This window comes from Cupressus sempervirens, chromosome 10 (genome assembly GCF_028749045.1).
Source record: "Cupressus sempervirens isolate cs-2001-9-10 chromosome 10, ASM2874904v1, whole genome shotgun sequence".
NCBI lineage: Eukaryota > Viridiplantae > Streptophyta > Pinopsida > Cupressales > Cupressaceae > Cupressus > Cupressus sempervirens.
Window position 1 is genome coordinate 727,440,617 of NC_143127.1, and position 9,802 is coordinate 727,450,418.

The 9,802-nt window shown below is 39.0% G+C and overlaps 1 pseudogene; it reads left to right on the forward strand.

Annotated features, from left to right (window-relative positions):
* Positions 1-847: 847 nt before the first annotated feature.
* On the forward strand, positions 848-961 carry LOC149535889 (5S ribosomal RNA; annotated as a pseudogene).
* The last annotated feature ends 8,841 nt before the right edge of the window (positions 962-9,802 follow it).

Consider the following 9,802-nt stretch of genomic DNA (forward strand, 5'->3'; position numbering starts at 1 on the left):
GCAAAGATGAATATTGTATAAAGGCTATGAGAGAACTTGATCAGATAGAGAAGAACAAGACTTGGGAATTGGTCACTAGGCTTAAAGATAAGAATATTATTAGAACAAAATGGGTACTCACGAACAAGATCAATGAACATGGTGAAAATGGAATCTTAGCCTTATAATGCTAAAATGTCAATGGTGCACTCTAAGTGTTGGATAGGCACTTGTGTTCATCTTCCTAGTGGTGCCTTCTCGGTACCCAAGAAGGCACATTCCTAAGTCTAGAGCTCTTTCTACTTCCTTGTGCATTAATAGTGCTTTATAAGGCACATTCTAAGTGCTAGATAAGGTTAGATCCATTCTATTGCACATGTTAAGATCAGGTCCTACTACTACTTTCTAACCATTCTATCAGTCTAGATAAATCCTTTGGATTAAGGTTGACTTAATAGTCATTTGTAAATCCTTTAACTAGGTGAAATTCTAATGGAATGTTTCAAAGTCCTCTAACAAGATTCACTTGTAATAGGCTAATTGAAATCCTTTAATCAATGTCACATTTAATAGTGTGCATTGTAACCTTTAACAAGGTTGGCTTCTCATAGGGATCACTTCTCCATTCTTTTGAAATTTTCAACATGGTTTCATTAGGAGATGTTATCTCCATAGAAACTCATGTCTTTCTTCCTATTGGTCCCTTTTGAGTGTCAGGTAAGGTGCATTCTTAATGTCAGAGTGCTCTTTACAAGCTCATGCATTTTGGGTGCTCCATAAGGTACATTTAGAGTGTTGGATAAGGTGCATCCTAGATAAAGTGCAACATGATGCATGACCTAAGGTGAGGGCATAAGAGTTTGATGTTGGGTGCGATCATACTAGCATTACTACATCGGATCCCATTAGAACTCTGTAGTTAAGTGTGCTTGGGCTAGTACTGGGATGGGTGACCTCCTGGGAAGTCCTAGTGTTGCACCCTTTTTTCAGTCTTTGGTCTCACAACCGTATTACTTACATTACTATTTTGCTTCTTAGAACCCCTTTTCCAGCATGCATCCTCCCTTCTGGCCTTGCTTCCAATTTTTTGTCCTGAAACCCAATTCAAGATTGTACAAGGATTTTCATCAACAACTGTAAGAAGGACTCATAATAGGTGGGCCCCACAAGAAGATGTACATTGTTAGAGGTGGGCCCCACTTCATATGGGCTAGCTAGAGGTGGTACCTTCTTGATGTGGGCCCTGTTAGAGGTGTGTCCCACTAGATGTGGACTCCTCTTAGTGAGGGCCCCAATTGGTGTGGGCCCCACTTGGTGTGGGTCTCGCTTGATGTAGGCCCTGCTAGAAGTTGTACCTATTGGAGGTGGATCCCACTTGGTGTGGGCTCCTCTTGATGTAGGACACTACAGGTAGGTGGGCACCAAAGGTAGTTGGACCCCACAAGAAGGTAGGCTTCGTTGATAGAAGAAGAAATGCTATTTTCATGTTGCCCTCAAGATCTAAATCCTCCAAAGTGATGCAATCACTGCATCATGAATATATATATATATGAATGCAAAAGAGATTAATGAGTCTTCATAAATCCTTTCTTATTATCTAATCCATATATAAATGCAAGAGAACAACATATGAGGTTTTCCAAGACCATTAAAAATAATCTAATCTTTCAATAACTGCTCTGATACCATGTTAGCAATTCTAAAACAAAAATATAAATCCAAAATTTAATGAAAGGGTTAGAATAAACAATAGGAAATGAAATTGACATAATAACAATATAAGACAAATTTCTTATGTAAATGCTCAGAAGCATAATAGCATCAATATTTCTTAATATCTTGTATGATATAGTTGATATATATCTAAGATATGAAATACAAAGAGCTAGCCTATTTATATAGGCATAAGATGGTAGAAATCTTGGACAAGGTTGAGAAATGTGTTTCAACTAGCAGGAAGTAGAGTCCTAATGGAATCAACAATCTACCATCCACCTATAATCTAGAAGGGTGGTGTCCAAATTTGATTTAATCACATGTGACATTTAGGGGTAGTTGGAGTCAAAGAGATGAACCAAAAATATCCTCCTAATAATAATTACCAAAATATATAATTTATCCTAATTTACAAGTTCACATAAGTCAACTTGAAAGAAGAGTGAAATGGAAAACAATCATTTACTCTAACTCTTGGATTACTCTTAGTAACGTCGTCAAAGATCATTTTGATCTATCTCAAGAGTGGATAGACCCATCGACCATTTTTCCTTTTTTATTTTACCTTATCCGAGAGATCCTTCTTTTGGTTATTTTCTTCTGCATCATCAAAGTCCACATTTTCCTTGTATATCTTGTTGAAGTTTTTGGATACACTATGCTTAATTTGGTTTTCCAAAATCTTGAGCCATTGGTCTTCATCCCCGAAAACCTTAATGTTCCTTTCCTTCTAGAGGGACCATATAACATGAGGGAACACCATTGTCTATAGATTTTTTTAATTTATTACTTTTAAATACTTCCACAACCTCCAATGTTCCACTAAATTGTCTTGCATTGTCCATCGTAGATTCCAGACATTAAGATTTTTTATCCAAGTGTTCCAAACATAAGAGAGATATATAAATATATGGTTGATTGACTTTTCCTATGTTGATGAAAGAACATAGCTATTAGGGAAACACATACCTCTTTTACTAAGATTTTCTAGAGTTGAAATTTTATCTTGGAGGGATATCCTTTAAAAAATGTTTATTTTGGGAATAAGTTTGTTGTTCCAAACTAAAGCCTAGATAGGAGATAAACTATCTGCCTAAATCATGTCTTAGACAACTATAGAAATATAGAATACCCTAGAAGATTCTTCATCCCAGATTAGATAATTATTAGGATTAGGCCTAATGATAGAAACGTTGAGGTGTACTTGAATAGAAATAAGGACTAGGTCGATATCAAAAAAATTAACCTACTAGCCACCTATCCAATAGTCATCCACCTTTGAACCAAGGATTTGAGTACATCTCTCTTTGACTTGGATATTATCCATGACCAAAGACAAATATTGTTCTATTAGCTAGCACTCTTTCTAAAATTCAATAGTCTAACCATCTCCTAGTTTCCAACAAGCTTTAAGATCGGTCATCACTTTATCTTGCAAAATGCCCTTCTAGAACGTAGTGCCCAACATCCTATCATGATTGGTAATTAATTTATCTAAAGTGGGAATATATTTTAAGAATTTTCTCCTCATTATATTTTTCTAGTCTTTTTTCTCTCCAAAAATCCTCCAAATTTTCTTTTCCATAAGAGCTATATTCACTAGTTGAGTGCATCTGAGACCTGGACCACCATTGTTCTTAGGTCTACAAATCTAGTCTGATTCCACTAGAGTTGTTATTTTCCTTTCTTCCACTCCTAACCAAGGAATATTTTTTGGATTATTTCAATTAATTCTTGGAACTCACCCAAAATCTTAAACAAACACAAGGCATAAATAGGAAGGCTTTGAAGAGAAGACTTGATAAGTTGTAATTTTCTATCTTCACTAAGAAGCAAGCCTTTTTAACTTGCAAGTTTTCTATGAAATTTTTCTTCTAGGGAGACCTAGAAGGAATCAAGTGGTTTAAGACCAATAGCCAAGCCTAGGTAGGTTGTAAGAACCCAATTCAACACTCTAAAATTCTAGTTATTTTTCCTTATCTCTTCACCAAAGTATTGATGAAGAAGACTTAGATTTTTCCCTAGTTAATAAACTAACTAGAGCTCAAGGTATAGGAGTAAAGGAGATTTTTACACTCAGTAGAATCCTTACTAGATGAATCTCCCATTATCATAGTATCATCAAAAAATCCCTCATGAGAGAAAACCTGATCCTTTGAATAAGGTTTTAGAACCTTGTTGCCCCACTTTTACACCTTGTCCCAATTTTACAAAGTGGAGTAGATCATAGTCTTGTGTGGTCTGGTCAAGTCAATAGGTCTTTGCCCTCTTAGGTGAGGAGCTTCTTCATCGGGTTTTCACCTGTAGCCTTCCTCTGTATCACATATGAGCTGGGTGGGTTGTTCCTTGACTATTATAAGTCGGAGGGGTAGTTTAGATCCTTACTCGATGAAGATTCTCGGATTGTACTGCATCATGTGACTTGCCTTCAATATAGCCCACTTTGAGTTAAGAAAATCAAGTCGGCGGGAAATTGGGTTCTAGCTTCTCCTCGGCGGATTTCGCACCCCGAAGGCCTTTTTCCGCAGATCTTAGTATATACAATAAAGGAATTCAACTGGAGCGAAATAGTTCATGTTTCTAAGAAATCTTTCATATGTTGTCGCGATCCTACCACCGGAATCAATTATAACTTAATGGAATGATCAAAAGGTAGATGTGCGGAAAATGAAGAAAGGGCTTCTCCTCGGCGGGTTTCAAAATCCTAAGTGAGATTTCCGCAAAAGCACTATTAGAAGGGAAAGTTGACATATGGGTTCCACCTTCTGGCGAAGCTACTTGGCGATTTTCCGAAAAGGAGCTTTCCGAAGAGATAATATAAGACGGTGGGCCCTACCTTTTGGCGAAGCCGCTTGGAGATTTTCCGAAAAGGGTTGAAACGAAGTGACTTAAATAAAGAGAAGGCAGTGGCGGAAAAACAGAAATCGACTTCTCCATTGCGGGTTTTCTACCCTCAGAGGCGATTTTCTGCATCAGATGAGAAGACGCAACTGTAAGCATGGTAAGTATTCAGATTGATTATAGATGGTTTTCAGAGGGGAATTGAGAGCAGATCATCCAAATTCACCAGTTATTTCAGAGAGAATTGACATATGCGGATTTTGCCCGAAGGAGTACTCCGTTTTCATTTTTCCGCGGGTTGCTAAACGAGAGGTAAGGCTGTAATTAATGAAAGTTACCATTGAAATCAACGGGAATAGTGAAAAGACAAGGTTAAATCCGTCAGAAATTCTTACCTTCACTAACCCAATGGATTCAATCATAAATTCCCTCGTGTGGCGCGATTTATGAAATTAAACGGGCAAATCTGAAGTTTTCTATAAAGGGGAATGTAACAGATTTTCAAACTCCCGCTTTACTGTCGAATTGTTAAAATTGCTTAGTATATGCAATAATTCCCGAGTTTGCTGAGTTTGTTTTCTGTTGCATCACTATTATTCATCCGCATATCCATTATTATCCTTCAAGCAATATGGCAGCGAGATTTGCAGGTTTCGATAGCATGGGTGGCATCAAGTCCGCATGGTCGACCATAACGGACACTTCACTCCGTTTCTACGACATGCAGGACTTTCAGAGGAGATTGAAAACGGAACCTATCCACCCTATCACGGAGAGACTTAGAGGAAGCGGATTGGTGGAAGCAGCTGGCTTCCCAGTAGCAGTTCAAGCCCCGGAGTTGATTCTCGAATGCATCAACAACTACAACCCGGACACCAAGCAAATCCTCTTGCCTGATCAATCAGTTTTGATTTCAATCGACAGGCAAGCAGTGGTGAACTTTCTGAGAATTTCGAAGAGAGAAGAATTCTCTGACCTAACCATGGGTGGAGCTATGTCAGAGTTCTCCTTGAAGAAGATGATCTGGAGGAAAGAAATAATGAGCTCTTGGTTTCAGAAGCCAAGAGGAGCCAAGAGTAAGGTCCCTAAAACCCTCTTCGGTACTGACCTCAAACCAGAGATTGTGGACATCCTGGTCCTGTTGCATCGGCTCAAAGGTGAGGTAGAAGCTTTTAATTTTATGGAGCAATGTTTCTTTCTAGTGCAAGTTATCTGCTCAGATACTCAGTATATAGATTGGGCGCATGAGGTGAGTGAGCATCTTGCTAGAGCTCTCGTCGCAGCTAAGTTTTATAATTCTTTCTATATGTCGTCCTTTTTGATATACATGTTGGCTTCTCTTCAGTTATGGCCAGGACTTCCCAGAATTGAGGAATTTCCTGAAGATGTTAAAAGTTATGAGTTTTATCCATGCTTACAGTTGCAAAACAGAAGGAATCAAAGATGACGGCCAAAATATGTATAGTCATACATATTTGACCAAGTTGCGGAACACGCCTGTCAGTTCCGAACCATACTTCAATGTCGAGGAAGATTTTGATGTTATGATGGCAAAAATCATCAAGCGGACTGGAAAATGGGTAGAATGGACAGCTAAGAAAGGTCGGAGCAGAAGTAAAGCCACTCAAGCTTCACCAGCCACAGCTACCCCTGCTTCATCACAGAGCGCTACTCCCAGTACCACAACTTCAGCTGCACAAGGACCAGCTCAGTCCGCCGGAGGAGGAGATCAACCCCCAGAGAAGAACATTCCGATAGTACCAACATGCGAAGGCGGATCGTTGCCAGTCATCGAAACTCAGGCTGCAGCAGAGGAAAAGGAGGCCGAAGAGCCAAAGGATGGATCCACTTCTCCAATCCCTTTTTCTCTTTCCACTCCACCCCCATCTCCTCAGCTCGCCCCAAGTTCACCATCTCATCATAGCCCTACTCCAGCCATAAGTGCCCCGTCCTTGAAGCCTACTGGCTCCTCTATTCAAATTGTAAAGATCAAGGATGATCAAAGTAGTAGCACTGAACCTGAAGAAGAAAAGGAGATCCCTAGTTCCTCTCGACTTCTCTCTCGAGACCAGAGGAACCCATTCTCTGCGACTACTGCTGCAGTGACTCAAGTAAAGAGGAAGATGTTCACCATTGAGTCTCTGGGAACGGCCTCTAAGATAATTAGCACAGAGTCTTGGCTTGAAGACACCCTGGAGAAGAAGAGGAAGAGGAAAGATGACAGCACTCCTGCGAAAGATATAGTGTCTCAAGCAGTTCATTCGGGATCGATGATGGTGAAGGCCAAGAAGCAGAGAACCCTATCCATACTAGGGCATGATACAGAAACAGGGCACCTAACCATGGAGGTGGCGAAACCAAACAGAGTGGGCAAAATTGAAGATTTGACTCCAGCAGACTTCACTCTGCATTCCATCGATCTCGGAGAAGCCAGGCATGACACTAAAGTGGGCCTATGGAAATCAAGTAACGAAGTAATAGAGGAGCAGCTGGAGAACCTCAAGGTATCAAAGATTAAGATGAAAGCTGAGATCGAAGAACTAAGAAAATTCATCCGACAGTTAGTTGTCCCATTGGCAACTATTACCGATTTACCCGCTACAGAGGATCCTTCGGCAGAAGAAGTGCAGGCCTTCATATCACAGCTGCAGAAAGATAGGCACTTCGGTCAGATCGGGAAAGAGTGGATCGAAAGGCTTAATACTGATGGAATCGCCCTCATTGGTCAAATCGGCAATGTGCTCATCCGATTAGAAGCAGAAAAGGGCAATATTACTGCCAATAGTAATATTCTGGCGGGAGAAGAGGCGAAATGCACAGAATCCATTTCTCTTCTGAATATGATCATCCAGATGAAAGCCAAGGATGCAATTGAAGCAAAGATTCTGAAGAAAGGAGATGAACCATTGAATGAATGGATCAGAAGCATGCAATTCAAGCGGGAAATGATCCAGGAAGCCGAGAAAGGGCTTAGAGAAACAGGGGATAAAGTAAAGAAGGCCCAAGAGAAAGCTTTTGAGCTCATGCAAGGATTGCACACTGAATCACAAACTAGTGGGCAAGGGAAGTCCTTCATCGACATTGATATGATGAAAAACAACTTCTCCACGCATTTGAGCAATCTGTCTGGGATAGCTTCAAGCAGCCAAAACAGAGTGTCAGAACTACAAACACTTAGCGGATGCGTGCACGTGGTAGCTGAGGAAGCAGTGAATCAGCAGAATCAAGCCAAAGAATTTACTCAAGAACATGCAAGGTGGCTATTGAGATTCACAAATGTACACGTACCAAGCTATGATGAATTAACCCCAATCATAGCGGCTGCTAAAGCATATAAGGCGAAAACTGAAAAGGGGAAGAAGCCCAAATGATTCAAAATTCCCCCTTTTGTTTTCTATTCCATTAATCTTAGGATTTTGTAAATGTGTAGATATGATAAGTTGGCATCTCGCCATTTGTCATCTTGAGAAGATGAGCCGATCATCTCTCTCACCCTATATGTAAGATTTTGAATGATTAATAAAGGGTCGGCAAATTTTTGGTGTGAATCCGGTTGCAGAGACAATTGAATTTGTGCCATTTCTTTACTGTCCTTTTCTTTTCATTTGTGTATGAGATACTTCTTCGATATTGGATGGAAATGGTTTAGTGAACAGAGTTTCATTTCGTTGTTTCTATTTAATTGAACTAGTGAACCGATCAGAGTATTGGAGCTAGTAGTGGGAAATATCTCGGTTAGTGTTTTGTTCTCCATATGCATTCCCTTATATTTCAGTCATCTGCATTAGATCTTATATTACATTGTTGCGTGTCGGAAATCATGAGATCATGAAGATCCGAACGCAGTAGCACTAACTAATCATCTCATATTGCATTCGCGGTCCATATCTTGCATTTCATTCTGTTGTGTTGCGGGAGCCATAAGATTGTGGGTGCCATATACATAACATCCTAACATTTAGATTCCTGCCTGAGTTTCACTTGTCTGGGTGAGACTTGGTTTCCTCTCCTGTTCTCGGGTTAAGAGCATACCCCGCATTAGTTTTAGGAATCAAACATAATTCATCGAATATCATTCATAATAGGGAGTTTTACCTACAAATTCAGAGATAAGCCAATTAACAAGAAAACGGCTTTTCAACTGTTGCAAACAGATTTTGTTTATTGTTCGGGCATCAAGAGTCATATTGACAGAAGAAATTAAAAAGAACGAATCTGTTTACCAACAAACCTTAAGAAAACCTAAACCAATACCATGCTTCCAAAGGTGGCCTAGAGATTTAGCCATAAGAGAAAAAAGGATTGTAAAGATGGGTTTTCATTGCCTTAATCCACTAGTAGGCTTTAGAAAATTAGAAGATCCATAAACAAGAGCAACAACTTAGGAGCTTGAAATGAGTTGAATAAAAGGATAACATTAACCAAAGAATTTTAGGATTTTGAGCACAAAATACCAATCTACATGATCATAGGCTTTTAAAAAGATAGATTAATTTTGAGAATGAAACCTTGCACAAAGCCTTTTTTCTATGGAAAAATAAGCAAAGAGAGGAAGACCAACATGCATGGGGTTAGAAATACAGAGAATAATTTATATGTAGAGTTACACAAACTAATAGCTTTGAAATGATTGATTGAGGAGGCTCCAATTTTTTTGGGATTAAGGTAATGAAGGTAGAGTTGAGTTCCTTGAGAAGATTCTAGAACCAAAGAATTCCTTAAATACATTATAAAATTCTAACCCTAAAACATCCTATAAAACATAGAAAAAGATTATGGGGAATCCATCAAGCCTAGGAGAGTTATCCCCATAGAGAGAGAAGACTCCTTCCCTTATATCCCAAAAAGACAAAATAGTCACCAAAATCTTATTTTTCTCCTCTCACAGAATGTTAAGGATAGAATCCAATAACTTGTCATAATTTTTCGCTCTAGAGTAAAAGAAAATTCTAGATATATGATTGGTTTCTTTATGTTTAGGCATAGTAATGTAAAAGAAACTCAAATTTCTAATTGTCGAGTTTTGGAATTTCTCCTCTTTAGTTATTATGTCATGGTATTTATGTAGAGAAACATTTTCTTTTTCCCTCAATCCTTGAATGTTCCCTGAGTCCTGAATGGTTTTCTAAATCCTGGATGGTTTTCTATTGAAAAATCTCCCCAAAGATCTCTTTATTCTAAAATTTCACCTTTCCCTTAATATAGCTTAGTTTTTTAGCCACCCTAAACATAATAGACCCATCTATCCAAATATCCCAAAATTCCT